Source organism: Dryas octopetala, chromosome 7 (genome assembly GCF_963921425.1).
Source record: "Dryas octopetala chromosome 7, drDryOcto1.1, whole genome shotgun sequence".
NCBI classification, from domain to species: Eukaryota; Viridiplantae; Streptophyta; class Magnoliopsida; order Rosales; family Rosaceae; genus Dryas; species Dryas octopetala.
The window spans coordinates 10,949,857-10,965,204 of NC_141372.1; the positions used below are offsets into that span (position 1 = coordinate 10,949,857).

Genomic DNA, 15,348 nt, shown 5'->3' on the forward strand with positions numbered 1-15,348 from the left:
GTGTGTGCATGTGTGTGTGTGTGTGTGAGAGAGAGAGAGAGAGAGAGAGAGAGAGAGAGAACCTGTAGGATGCTCTCCTTAAGAGTAGGAGTGATATTGGTGCACCCTTCCATTCGAAGTAATGTCATGGAGCTTAACCACTTATCCATGCCTGGAAACTCATTGAGTTTTGGAGAATCACGTAGATGCAACGTATCCATATTCGACATTTCTGAAAAATTTGGCATTCTTTGCAATGCAGTGCAGTCATTTGCTTCCAGCTGCGTCAAACTTGTTGGTAAATCTGGGATTTCAAGAAGGTTTGTGCAATCATTCAACAATAGACAGTCAAGATTCGAAAGGCCACGGAGGCTTGGAAGGCTATGAAAACTATTGTTTTGTAGGTCTAAATATATTAAAGAAGATGGATCTGTAGGTATTGCCTCCTCAGTTAAATTGCAATTATCCAATGATAAATATTGAAGCTTCGAAAGGCCACTGAGTCTTGCAAGGCTATCAAAATTATTGCTTCCAAGATCAAATTCTACTAAAGAAGGCAGACTCTCAAGATCCGTAGGAACATCATCCATTAAATTGCAGCCTCTTAGAAATAATTCTCTTAAAGATTTAGGCCCTGTAACGAAGGAGGAAATAGATTCGTGGATTTCCGATATGGTCTTGGCAATAGCAAAGACCAAAAGGTTGTGGGCAACATGCAATTACACCATAACCATTTAAGGCCACAAAGAGATAAATGTTTCAGGTTCTTCAATCGTACTATGGAAGATGGAATTTTTCTTATGGCTGTGTTATCTCACTACAACAATAACATGCTTTTGCTTCTGATATATAACAGTCCCCTTTCTCTCTAGCAAAGACTGTTATCAATCACAAACCAGCAATGGCCACAGTGCAGCGACCAAAGCAATGACAGTCGCACAGGATGGGGTCGGTACAGCACTATCCCCTCCCAAAGACTATCCGTCCTTCCTTTATTAGATGCATATGAGTTTTATCTATTAATTTGGCTGCCAATTTGCAGGCAGCAGTCAGGTCTTGTCGGCTGGATTTATGACTTATGTTGGCATGCATCTGCAGTGGATCACTGCTTCTACAAATATCTGCACTTCCACTTGGTTATTCTACTCTCTTGCTGCATTGGATCTTTACTGCTACATGGGTGCCATTCCACTCTAGCCTGCATGTCTAATGTTGCAGTGGAATTAAACTCATATTTGGCTCTGCGATTCCATTTGGGCCACCATGTCTCATGTTGCAGTGGAATCCTCCCCTCAATCCAAACCAATAATCCATCCCTTTTTTCCATTATTTTTACCTCTTGATATCAGTCCCACCCTCAAAATTGTTAGTCTCTGTTTTGTATCAGTCATTTACAATTTCCCAATTTAATATAACATTCATTTGCATTTTTATATATATCATTGTTTATATACTATAGCAACTACATCAGTCACCACCCTATTGCGTCAATCCTCAGTCATCATGAATCTTGTGACCATTGCCATTCCTGTCTCTTTCACTTATTTTCCCAACCAACTGCATATCTCTCTGTCTCTCAATATTTTTGTCATAGTGGCTAATACAAAAACAGTTTCCAAGTCCTTTTTTTTTCCTTTTTTTAAATTGCAAATGACAATTGGATTATATTATTGATTATATTGCATTATTGAAATATACTGTACTCCAATTAACACAATTGAAAACTTTTTTTATTTTTTTACTGGAAGGAATTTATATATCCATAAAATTCTTTGTTCATCAATTTTTGAATCCCCTGTATGTACAGTATACCATATATCTCTTTTGTTTTTTTGGGGTTTTTGTGGTCTGAACAGTATACCATATTTCTATTTTATCATATATGCAATGGCTATTGGAAGTACCCCATGTCACTTCATCGTGTAATTTTACTTCTGTTCTCCAACTCCACATTGCAATTGGGTGGTTCCATATAACAGAAAAGTTAGGAAATAAACATCATAAGCACTTCATATTAGTATTCACAAACATGGTTCCATACAGTTGAGCACTTCATATTAAACAAATTCTGTCTGCTTGGGCCACACACAGTTAATTTGTCATCCTAAAAACTTAATATTTCACACTCCCTATTCATATGCCCTTTTCACATCAACCATACCAAGCCTTAACTCTCTTAATCCCATGATAATGACTATATTTCAAAATATTTGCTGAGCTTTTTCCTAAAGCATAATATTTAACAGTAGCATGACACTTCATCATAGTTTGTCATATTTACTATAACATATATAATACCAAAGTTGGGAACAGAAACCCAACCTCAATCAACTAGTGTTGTTCCCAGATAGACCTTTCAACGTTGCAAGTGCGTGAGCCAAACTCGAGAATCCAGCTGTTTGCATTGCATTGTCCATTTCCATTGCAACTGTTGATTGTACAGCTGCCTTAAACGAGTTGTCCAGTGCTGCCTTGTGGTTTGCTAACGCTTGTTCATTCTCTTGCCTCAGTGTTGCATGCTCATCTCTAAGCATTTGCATTCCCTTTTGTGCTTCTTCTCTTATTCGTTGCATGCCCAACTCTGCCTCGTCTGCCCTTCTCCGCTGCTCATCGCATGCTTCTGTTAGGAGTTGAAGCTCTCGTGTTATTCCACTCCGTTCAGTAATGACTCCAGGCACATCAGCCCATGTTACTCCATCACCATAGCCTCTCACCCTGTTTCGCCTTTCAGGTCCCAACACTTCAGAATAAACCTCATGCATGACAGTGTCAGTGGCCTCTATCCCATTAGCTGCACGCAACTCGAGTGCTGTTTGAAATTCAGCCTGCCATCCAATTTACAAACTTGAGTATTTAGTATAACCTCATAACATCCGGTGTTGTAATATGGAAATTAAACTTGCAGCGCCTCTGCATTTCATATACTCGACATATGTAATGGTTATCTTACTATAATCCGTTCAGATTCTGCATCCACTGGTGTCTGATCTACTCCTCTTGTGTGGGTCATTTTGAAAAACGTATAACGGTCAACTTCCTTTCCATGCTCTAGAAACTGCCAAATCAATCAAAGTTTTTGTTAGCAACATATTATAAGTCATGTATCTAATCTCCAGCTTCTCATCAACATATTTTACATACATTTGTGTTTACTCTTTCTCTTGTTGCATTGCCTGTTTTTATGGTGTTGGGAAGTTGGCCTTCCAGATTAGTTCAAGTAATATTGTACATTTCAATCCTTATTTTATATTACTGGACTTCTGGGGCACAACTTATTAATGGTGGTGTATATTTACATATAATATGGCCAAATTTGATAATTTCATTTAAAAAAAATTGTAATTTGTATATTATAAGTACTACATATTTTGGACTTGTGCTTTTGAGTGTCCACATTCGCAGCCAATCATATATTGTTCACCTTTTACGGGTATGTTCATGTTTTCCTTACAGTTTTCATCTAACAACATGCAAAGTATTATTATTTTTTTAATCATAACATGCTAACTCATTATTCAGTTTGCATGAATGAATCTTATATTACTATGCCATAATCCAACTATTTTAAGAAATTCCCTTTCCCTATATGACGTGAAATTGAGTTTATCATACACAACCATATTTTCCAATTATTGCTGGTTACATACATGACAAACCTAATATATATGCACATATAAATCACTCACATATTCATGTCATATTTGTGCAAACGTCCTTGTCCCAGTACTGTGACTCATCTTCAGTTTCTGCCTATTAGCTTTGTTTATGATTGACCGTTTCTGCATATTACACAAGACATAATAGTAATCATTAGTCATTCTACCAATGTGGCCTATTACTTTTAACCATTACACCAGCAGCCTACATATTATGAGTTACGTATGATTCCCTTGCATTACTCATGACATATTAAACTCATATGACATTGGTATAAACCTGCTTGTTTACCTGCCCTTTAACATCATCCCAGAAGCAAACCAATAGATTCCAATGCTCTGGTTTTACTCGCTTGTCACCACAAGTAAAACGTGCTAGTTTTCCCACGTTTGGTGCATACCAATCTCGTCTTAGAGTTGCCTTAAAGTGCTTCCATCTCGCTCCAATTTTTTTCACCACAGTGTGCCTAATTCGATCCTCCAGCAACCTCATACGCTCGTCTGACCAATCAAGGCTTTCCTGTTACATCTTGTCATTTGTTAGTTTCACATCTTTGGATCTTAATTAACTGTGCAAGCAGTACATGCATTAAGTTTTGACAAAAATTTGATAAGTGTAGCTTTTTCAAATGGTAGTAGAAAATACCTTCACTTCATCCCATGCATCCCTAATTGAAATTCCCTGCCGAAATTCCCTCCAATCCGTGATATGTACAGGAAAAAGTTTGTGGTTATGCGCAAACATTCCCAGAAACCTTGAGAATTGTGCACATTTGCGCCTAGGTGCGACTGCTTGTCCGCTACTATTAAATGTAAGTTTCTCGGCCCCCCCGATTGCCCAGTTAAGCTTATTTTTGCCCCTCAATTTCTTAAGGGATGGTCCACGACCTACTGACTGTGTTGGCTCACTTACCTGAGCCCCCACCTGAGGGCCCTCCTGGTCATATGATAGTATTTCCTCATTCCATCCATGCTGCACATTGTTCTCAACATGAAACAGAGGAAGTAGTGGTGCTTGTGTCTCTTCATCCCTATCCAATTCTGTGACGTTGAATCCTTCAGTTGCAGCCCTTAAAAAATCACTCATCCTATAAACAAACACAAGCATATAGCCAATAAGTCAATTCTTCAATTTAACAGGGTGTATTATTCCCCACAAGTCAGTACCAATGAGTTTTGCATTCAGCTTCATATTTATTATTATTGACTTCCTTATTATAACCACTCCCAATAAATAAAAACTGATTTATCTACATCTGGAAACTTTTCAGCTTCTTAGTACTAAATATAGAATAATGCTGCACAATATATTGTAAATCAACCTTCCATTTCCACATGTGCAGGATTGTAAGTACACATTTTCAAAGTACTCCTGCATTTAAGCATATTTTTGCCATTCCAAACAATTTCAATTTTAAAGGCTACTACATACAATGGCAAGTGTATGTAGTTTACTGCTACTAACAACTCATTCCAATCGTTACATGTATGAGATTAATTTAGTTTCTATCTATACATTTGCTGAAACAGTGTAAAAGTCCATATTGTTTGTCATACCTGTGATCCTTTTCTTTAAACTAACCCTTCAATGGACCCACCTCCAACTGCATCTGCTTATGAAGAATATTGCGTCTATTCCACACAGGTGTTGCTCCTCTTTCTTTGTAGTCAGCCGTGTAAATGATCAGATCCTCTGTGAATGAGCAGAAAATATTCCTCCTCTCTGATTTCCTTGCTTGGAACTCACCATTGTGTACTACTCGTTTACTGCTCTCTCTTGTACGTCTCTCCATGTGCTTTATGAAGATATTTATCAATCTACTTGTTGCCCCTCTTTTTATTTTTAAAATTCAAAACGCCCTTTCTGCCTTCTGATTTAGCTATTAAGCGGCAAAACTGCTGTCCTTTGGCGCTCTTACTGTTCATGAATGAGTGAAGATATTTTACATTATAAAAATGTAGAGTACACAAATACTAAACCCATTTGTTTCATATGCATTGCAACTTTGCAAATGTTAAATACTAAAGATATGAGTAGATGACGCAAACTGCCCAAGTATGTGGATGGCTTTAGTACTTTATCTACTTTAATATTGCTCAGCTAAACTTTGCAATGCATATGACTTTACTAGTAAGTACTACTGTACCTCTAATATTTGCAAACATATGACTATATTGACTTTAATACTACTCTACCTTTAATATTTGGAAAAAATTTACAAACAGGACACATATTTGGATAGTTGTTTCATTTCAGGACATAAATTTTGATTCGTGTTAATGAAGGACACATACTTTCATGTTGTGTCAATTAAGGATCATATTTTATCTCAACTTTGGCCTGACATTAGACCCATCAAAACTCTACCAAACTTAGCAAACTTATACTTGGTTTAAAGCTATGCATTTCCTCCTAACAACCATATAAAGATCACTCAAATTGGACATCTACAACTCCAGATAATTGGCCCAAAAGTAGGGTACCCGCAACTATCCAATTGCACCTCTGAGAAAAAATTTGAAAAATCGGACAGTTTCATGTACCCTACTTTGAGGCCGATTATCTGGAATTGTAGAGATCCGATTTGGGTGATCTTTATATGGCTGTAAAGAGGAGATGCATATCTTTAAACCAAGTATAATTTTTCTGAATTTGGTGGAGTTTTGATGGGTCCAACATCAAACAAAGTTGAGATAAAAACTTAAAAAAACAGGGTCCTTAATTGACACTAAATGAAAGTAGGTGTCCTTCATTAACACGAATCAAAATTAATGTCCTAAAATGAAACAACCATCAAAGTATGTGTCATGTTTGTAAATTTTTCCCTTTAATATTTGCAAAGATATGACGCAAGTTTTGCAAACAAAAATTGCAGCGTTGCAATTGCGTAATGTAAAATATCTTTAAAAGATATTGCACATTACGTTTTCTTATCTTCTAAGTTTCCAAATTTAAAAAAAATATTATCTTATTCAGGGTCATGTAAGTCAAAGTTTGAATAATTTTTACTTTCACGCCCCTCACTAAAAATTTAGTTACAGTTCATATCCATTTATTTGTGGAAAAATTTAGTTAAAGGACTTCAATTATGTGTCATGCTTTTATTCAGGACATGAATTTCATTTTGTGTCAACTGAATTTTGAAAATTTCATTTTGAACTTATTTCAGTATCCTGTTTTTTGCACATTCTATCTTAACTTTGGCCCTCCGAAGGTCCTATCAAATCTCCACCAAATTCAGCAAACTTATATTGGGTTTAATGCTATGCATCTCATCTTAACAGTCATATAAAGATCATTCAAATCGGACAGCTACAACTCCAGATAATCAGGCCCAAACTAGAGTACTCAAAACTTTCCAATCGGACCGCTGAGAAATTATTTAGAAAATATAACTGTTTCGGGTACCCTACTTTGGGAGCCTTGATTTACTGGAGTTGTATAGGTCCGATTTGGGTGATCTTCATATAGTTGTAAAGAGACGATGTATATCTTTAAACCTAGTATAATTTTTCCAAAATTTCTTGAGATGTAATGCGTCTAACGTCGTGCTATAGTTGAGAAACATTAAGAAACCAAAACCAAGATTTTTAACATGGTAGAAAATGAGAATTTCAGTCCTCAGTTGACATAAAGTGAAATTCATGTCCTAAATACCAGACTCGGAGTATAGTTGGAGTCCATATTACTAAAATTTTCCCTTTATTTTTTATCTACTTACAAGGTAGAGGTGTCAAACAGGCTGGTCCGAGCCGGCCCGTTTAAGTTGAGCTCATCGTGTTTTCGTGCCGTGCTTAGGCCGGTCCATATAGTTAATACCTATAATCCGACACAGCCCATTAGCCATTACTGCTCCTGCGGTGACTTAAACGGGCTGGCCCTTGAGATTTATTTATTTATTTTTTGCTTGAGACAACTTATTTGATGAAATTTTTCTTATTAAATATTATCATATATGTTTTTCTATATAAAAATTGAATAATTATTATTTTTTTTTTTTTTTGCCTCAGACAATGTATTTCATGAAAATTTTTCTATATAAAAATTGAATAATGCATAATAAAAGTTCTCTACAAATGGAAAAGGCATGTGTTGAAATTTGCTTATGTAGTGCATCCTATTAGTGCTGTGAATGATATCTACAAAATGACAAATCCTTTTTAAGGCAATACTGTTTTGATCAATGTAAGCCATATTAATTTGCGTACAGTGCACTAGCAATTTATAACCATATCATTCCTACTTTGTGCCGCATCCCAAATATTTGTCACATTACTTTCGAATGTTTCGTGCCACTTATCAGTGTGTGTACTACATTGACACACTTGTTCATATGAAGGGAATATTTTACTATATAATGTGGTGCTTAAAATTGAGTGGAGTGTGCAGAGCATTTAGACATAATAAACTCTAAATCCAAAATCTGGTGTCCAACTCGGGTGTCATTCTTCATTTCATTCTTCTAAACTTTATAGTAGTCATATATACCAAATAAGATATCAACAATCCTCATCGCTCGCTGCTAGATGGTTTGACACCCGAACCCAGTGCTTAACCCGTAATTGCATCTTTGATATATAACCCAAATGACTTATGTCTACTGCACCCAAACTTAAACACTGTATACCATATACATGCAATATTCATATTACAAAAGTATTGTGTCACTTAATACACGCAAAATGCCTTCATTCATCGCCATCTTCTTCATCCCAGTCTGGTAAGGACCCATAAATGTGTAAAAAAACCTACTACAACACATATGGGGTAGAAATATCCATCAGTCAATTGATACCAAGGGGGTTACCCTATTCCTTGTTGGCAACCAAGTCACTGCTGAGTGTTGTTTATCATGTACATCATCTTCGTCATCACTCAAAACATATACAATATCATGGTCCTCATCCTCCTCCTTGGGAATTATTATTGGGTGTGCTTTTGAATCTCCCAACCTAACCCCGTTGCCAATTGCCCTGCTTTCACTTTCTTCAAAAGTAGGCACCTTGCCGAGAACTTGTTGTTCCCCAATCGATTGCGCTCTTGCAACCGCTTCACTATCTTTATCCTCCAATGCAGGCACCATGTTGAGAACGGCTGTGGAGTCCATTTTCCTTTAAACACACTGCAACATGCCATCTATTGAAAATCATATAATGAATTTAGCCTTCAATTATTTTGAGTTTGCACCACAACATGTGCTCCCCACATCAATATGATGTTCCCACATAAAATTCAGCTATGCAATTATCCCTCACATGTTATAAAGCATATTATTGATTCGCACACGTCCCTGCACAAATATGTAGACATGCATCGATGGCAACACAACTAATTCAACCAATTAAATTACAGGACTTGTAGACACAATAACATTCTGTGTATTACTTGTAAATCTTCATACCTTGATTAACACAAATGCACTAGATCATTGAGACTCCAAGAGTAGACTTATACTGGAAGTCAGATGTTATACTCCCCCTGTTTGGAAAAGTCATTCTTATATAGGAACCAATATCAAGTCACTTATGGTGGTGGATATTTTGTAGTTAATGAATTGGTGGGTTGTTGTCATGTTTTAATGGGAAAGGACACTCCACATCTCATGCACAACTATAAAAATTAAGCTTGCTTTTCCCTAACCTGTCTACATCACCAGTCTACATTTGTATTTAAGATGGTCTTATCTCCCATTTCTTGTTGTCAACTCCCAAATAAATCACTCTTTAGTGGCACATTGAAAATTTATTCCTGCCTTCACTGTCTCCATGAATGGCAGTTATGCATGGCCCATTAATCAAATATTATAAGGTATATGTCATTTCTATATTGAAAGTGTAGCATTAGGAAATATAAGTTACCTTTAGTGGAGGGTGATTGATTAGCTGCCATTATCGACATTCATTGCGTTGGTCTGCCCATCTTCATATACAATGGCCGATTCCATGTCCATCCTAGCATGTTGCATGTTCGTGCCTTCAGTATTTGTATCTATATCATCACATATGCGACTTTCATTTTCGTGTCTGTCCCCCATGTCAAATGTGTCCCTTGGCATTGTCTTGATTGCTATATGCCATCCTTCATCATGTGGATCTTGCACATAGAATGCTTGAATTGCTTGGGAAGATAATATGAAGGGATCATCGTCATTAAGTAATCTATTGAAGTTGACCAATGTGAATCCGTACTTATCCATCTTAAGCCCTCGGCTGCCATTAACAGTATCCACCCATTCACCCCTGAATAATACCACCTTGCGGCCCGCATGGTATGACAGTTCAAGTATGTCTGTAACCTTACCATAGTAGCCTACCTCCCCCCTTTTCGGATATCGGTCACGGGCACTCGCATAGCATTCGGATGATGATTTTATGAACACGCCACTATTTTGATTTTTCCCTTTATGGTCGAGGGACTTAATTCGAAATCGAAAACCGTTGACCATGAATTTTGTATGCCTAACACACCACTCGCTTGGTCCTTTTGATATTGCTCGTATGTCTTCGGAGATTATGTTATTGTGATCCACGTCCAATGCATTAACCTGTTAATCAATGGGACCCTACAATCAAACTAAGACAACATTTGACTACACCCACCACACACGCATTCCAAACATTGATTCAACATAACACCAATACAAACATTGCACAAGTAAATGACTAGACAATATGGTTGGGTTATTTGAATAGGCAAACACTGTTTTAGCTTACATGCTCAACAAACCATTTTGGAAATGATAAATTTGCAGCCCTTTCTGCAACAAGCATTGGTGTTCGTCGACCCCTCGCAGCTATTGCATCTTCAACATATTGACTACACCAGTCATTTTGTCAGTACAATACATTTTGATGTGGATTTGCATTTAGTATCAAATTTTAGGAACCAATATGGTTCTAAAGTAAATATAAAGCATGTTAAATTATGATTAATGAACTCACTCTATTTGCACTTTAACCTCAGGTGTATTCCAAAGCACACATCTATGTGCCTTTTCCTTCTCCTCAATGTCCAACTGTATGACCTGGCCGACCCCCTTCCCTATCCGTTTTCCTCCTTCAGCAAATATTGCTAGTCCACCACTAGCATCACGACCCCCTGCATCTGTATTACGCCCCCCTCGGTTCCTTCGTGTCTCGGTGTCCTCCAAATACATAGAACAAAATGACAAACATTCGTCAACAATGTATCCTTCTGCTATGCTCCCCTCGGGCCTACTTCGATTGCGGACATATTGTTTGAGTGTCCGTAAATATCTGTGATGTCATTTTCAATCATGAATAGATATTGGTGAAATTTAAGTGCCCAATTTTTACAGCAAATTTCATATATACAAACTGCCCAAGTTTTACAGCAAATTAGTTTGCTCATCACATTAGGATTAGAAAACTAATTTGTATTAGGATTAAAAGGCTTCAGTGTTAAAATGCATTAGGATTAAAGGCTTTAATGTCATTTTCTAATCACATTACAACAAATTAGGATTAAAAGGCTTTAGTGTTGAAAGAAATTAGTGCAATAATCACATTAGGATTAAAAGGCTTTAGTGTTGATTAGGAACTCATAACAGCTAGACTTTAATTTGGTTGTTGTAGGCCATCAGTTTTCGGCTGCAATATCAAGAACTTAAGGTTTCCCACTTACTGTTGCACTAGGATTACCGATTAGTATGCAATAAAGTTACTCAAGTATCTTACACAAACTATATAATGGCATTACTAAGTTTACACAAACTATATAGTAGCATTACTAATTGACATTAACTATATTCTCATACCTTTCTATGGGGTACATCCATCGATAATGTACCGGGCCCGCCATTGCTGCCTCTTCAGCTAGATGGGCTGGTAGGTGTAGCATGACATCAAAAATGTTTGGTGGAAAAATCTTCTCCAGCTTGCATAATATTAGGTATATCTGCTGTGTGAGGTTTGTGAAAAAGTCAGTCGTTCCACTCTTTGAACATACAAGTCTGAAAAATTGACAAAGTTCTATCAACACTTTTGTTACTGCATCTGGCAAAGTGTTTCGCAAAGCCATTGGGAGCAACTGTTGCAATATGACATGGCAGTCATGGCTCTTTAGCCCCAGCAATTTTCTTTCTTTAACATTTACACAACGGGCCACATTTGATGCATACCCATCTGGCACTCTAACTGATGCCAACAACTTACAAAATACATTCTTCTCATTTGTTGACATCGTGTACAAAGCCGGTGGAAGTAGAGTTCTACCATGTCCCCGCTGAGGGTGTAGAGTCGGCCTCATATTCCATGCTTCCAAGTCCAATCGTGCATTCATTCCATCCTTAGTTTTCCCATCTTGTCCTAGCAACGTACCAACCACACTATCGCATACATTTTTTTCTATGTGCATAACATCCAAATTATGTCTAAGCAATAAGTGTTTCCAATATGGTAACTGAAAAAAAATGCTTTGTTTTTTCCATGGTCCCTCATACATTACTGGTCCTTCGGGGGTTTTGCGCTTAGCTGCTTTCTTAACTTTCTTCCCAAAAGTAAAAGTCAAACTAGACAAATCACGTAGACAATCAATACCTGACATTCGTGCCGGGGGCAATTCCTTTTCAACCTTGTTATTGAACGACAAAGTTTCATGTCTAAACCTATGCCGGATAGGCAAAAATCGCCGATGCCCCATGTAGCAATTCTTATGTCCATTCGGTAACCACTTACTGCAAGTATTGTAGTTGCAATATGGACAAGCGAACTTGCCTTTTGTGCTCCAACCAGACAAGTTTGCATATGCTGGGAAATCGTTGATAGTCCATAACACTGCAGCCCGCAATGTGAATTGTTGCTTTGTTGCTTGATCATATGACCTAATCCCATCTTCCCATAGTAATTTTAGCTCATCAAAGAGTGGTTCCATGAAAATGTCAATGTCATTTCCAGGCCCCCTCGGACCTGGTATTAGAACAGACAACATCATATAAGGTTGTGTCATGCATAGCCAAGGTGGCAAGTTGTATACACACATTATAACCGGCCATGTACTGTGTGAAATGCTCATGTTGCCAAATGGATTAAAGCCGTCGCTGGCCAACCCCAAACGAACATTCCGATTTTCAGCTGCAAACATTGGGTATTTAGTATCCAAATGTTTCCACGCGGGTGAGTCAGCGGGATGTCGCATTGTACCATCTTTTGGCCTTGCATTTGAGTGCCATGTCATCAATTGTCCCGTGTGTTGTGACATATACAAACGTTGCAACCTAGGACCAAGTGGAAAGTATCGCATCACTTTTTGGGGTACACGGTTGTTTTTTCCTCCATGACTTTTGTGAATAGTTTCAATTTGAGGTTTGTATCGGCTCTCTCCACATGTCGTGCACTGATCATATAAAGCACGGTCTTTCCAATATATCATGCAATCATTCGGGCAAGCATGAATTTTCTTGTATGTCAATCCCAGCTCCTTGATCAATTTTCTTGTCAAATGGAAACTTTTTGGAAGTGTCTCACCTTTGGGCAGAATTGATTTGATCAGTAATAATATCCCTGTTAGTGCAATGTCAGGAACCCCATGTAGACATTTGATTTGGTACAAGTGCACTAAAAAATCCAACTTCTTTAGACCCCTGCACCCTGGATACAATTCCTTATCAGCGTCCTCAAGAAGTCCATAAAATTTTTCAGCCTCTGCAGTGGGATTGGTTGGTAGTGGTTCTTCACAAACAAACTCATTTTCATTACCCTCTCCACCATGTCTAAATACATCATTCAGCATGTCACGCATCCCGCAATCAGTCAAACTGGCATCGGCAACTCGAACGGTGTTTGAAGGCATGTCCCCATTCTGAGCCCGAGACTCTCCATGGTACACCCACAAACCCTTTGCATAATCATTATCCATTCCGTCGACCGTCATGTGTTCAGCCACATTGCTTGGATTTTGCCAGAAACGGTTATAACATTTTGCACAGGGGCACTTTAATTGTCCTTCATGTGCAGCTACAGAAAGGGACTTCGTTATAAGCCCATATAAACCAATTATGAATTCAGTCGATAGCCTGTTACTAACGACCCAAAGCTTGTCCATCGTATCCCGGTATCGATTGCTATTAAAATACCAAATTGTCTGTCAGCTTACACAAACTCATTACGTATGCTTCTATATACCACAATAACTAAGGTTGTTATTTTCCCTTCTGTATGAACTGCTCTCAATTGGTTTACATTTGCTCTATCTTCATACAGATCTACAAAATTTGAAGAATTACTACCACTGTTATATGAAGGATTAAATCAAAATATAAAGGAGTCCAAATTTAAACATTCTTATAATACTACTGATAATGGTATGAAATAAAATCAAATTAAAACGCATCCCACAATGTCCAAATACCATTGCTATCATACCACAAATCAGGGGTGAACAAAATAATTTGCAGAATTCAACAAATATTACTAACCTGTGTTTTTGTTGGGCCCTACATTAGTGGAGCTCATTAATCTACTTGATGCGTCTGCTAGATCTCTCTGCTGTCGAAGTAAATACGAAATTCAGTGGGTAGTTGTGGGCGAAACTGGTAGGGATCCCCAATAATGGAGGCTTCTGAATGCTTGGCCTGTCTGCAACTCAGACACTGTAATCGATGACTTTTGAAATATTAAAAATGTAAGGTTTCATGTCCAATTTGCAATTAAGTATTTGATATATATGTAAGTCATGTTATGAGGAATATTAGAATAAAACCAATTAGATAAGTGATGTGACTGATGGCCTTATGACAACAATTGAAAATATAATAAAATGGGTTCAGGTTGGTGTACGTGTACAACAATTGGTGGATTGATTGGTTTTTTTTTTTTTTTTTTATCCATAAGTCATTTGAGAAATTGAGGTCATTATGCAAAATGAATAAAAATGCATCATTTTGTTTTGCAAACACACATAAAGACATAGTGTTGAATAAAATTTGTAAATAAATCATAATAATAATATCACCCAACATAATTTTATCCAAATTCATTTAAGGAATAAGAGTTTTAATATTTTGGATACGACCCATTCAAGATGGAGTACATCTCTTAATTACAGTCCCTTGACTCAAGGGAATACCCTTTGATTCCAATTGCAATGAAACCAACGGATCACTTTGTGAGTGTTTGAATTTTCGATAGATGAAAGACCTATTTAAATGGAATTTATTTGCGGCTGCGGTTGCACCCATATTTTAGGTTGCTTACGTACCCGTTGCAGGATCAAACCACACGTAGTTCCAAGGTTTTGGGATTTAAATGGGTGAATGACTCATTAAATGATTTGAGTAATTTGGGTATGGGTTAAAGCCCTTGGATTTGATTTGAAAAATTAATTCAGGGACTTTTGTGTGTAGAATTAATTTCTGAAGGATGTGGGTGGATTTAATTTGGTGCTAAATTAATTCAAAGAAATTTTTATGAATTAATTCCTAAGGTAATTTGAAGAAATTTGTGAATGCGGTTGAGTGTGAATTTTGCTCACATTGCCTACGTACCCATGATGGGATCAAACCAGACGTAGTTCAGTAAAAGAATTTGACTTGATTGGCTTTGTGCCATTTTTTGGAATTGAATTTGAGAATTAATTTTGGTTTTGTACCGATTGAGAAATTTGGTTTTGTACAAATTTGAGAGTTTGAATTTGGGGTTTGGATTTGGTTTCGGTTTTGGTTTTGTACCGATTGAGAGAGTTGGTTTTGCACCA

The 15,348-nt window shown here is 37.2% G+C and overlaps 1 pseudogene; it reads right to left on the reverse strand.

Moving 5' to 3' along the window:
* LOC147279632 (disease resistance protein RUN1-like) overlaps positions 1 to 15,348 on the reverse strand; it is a 42,993-nt pseudogene that overhangs the window by 5,563 nt on the left and 22,082 nt on the right.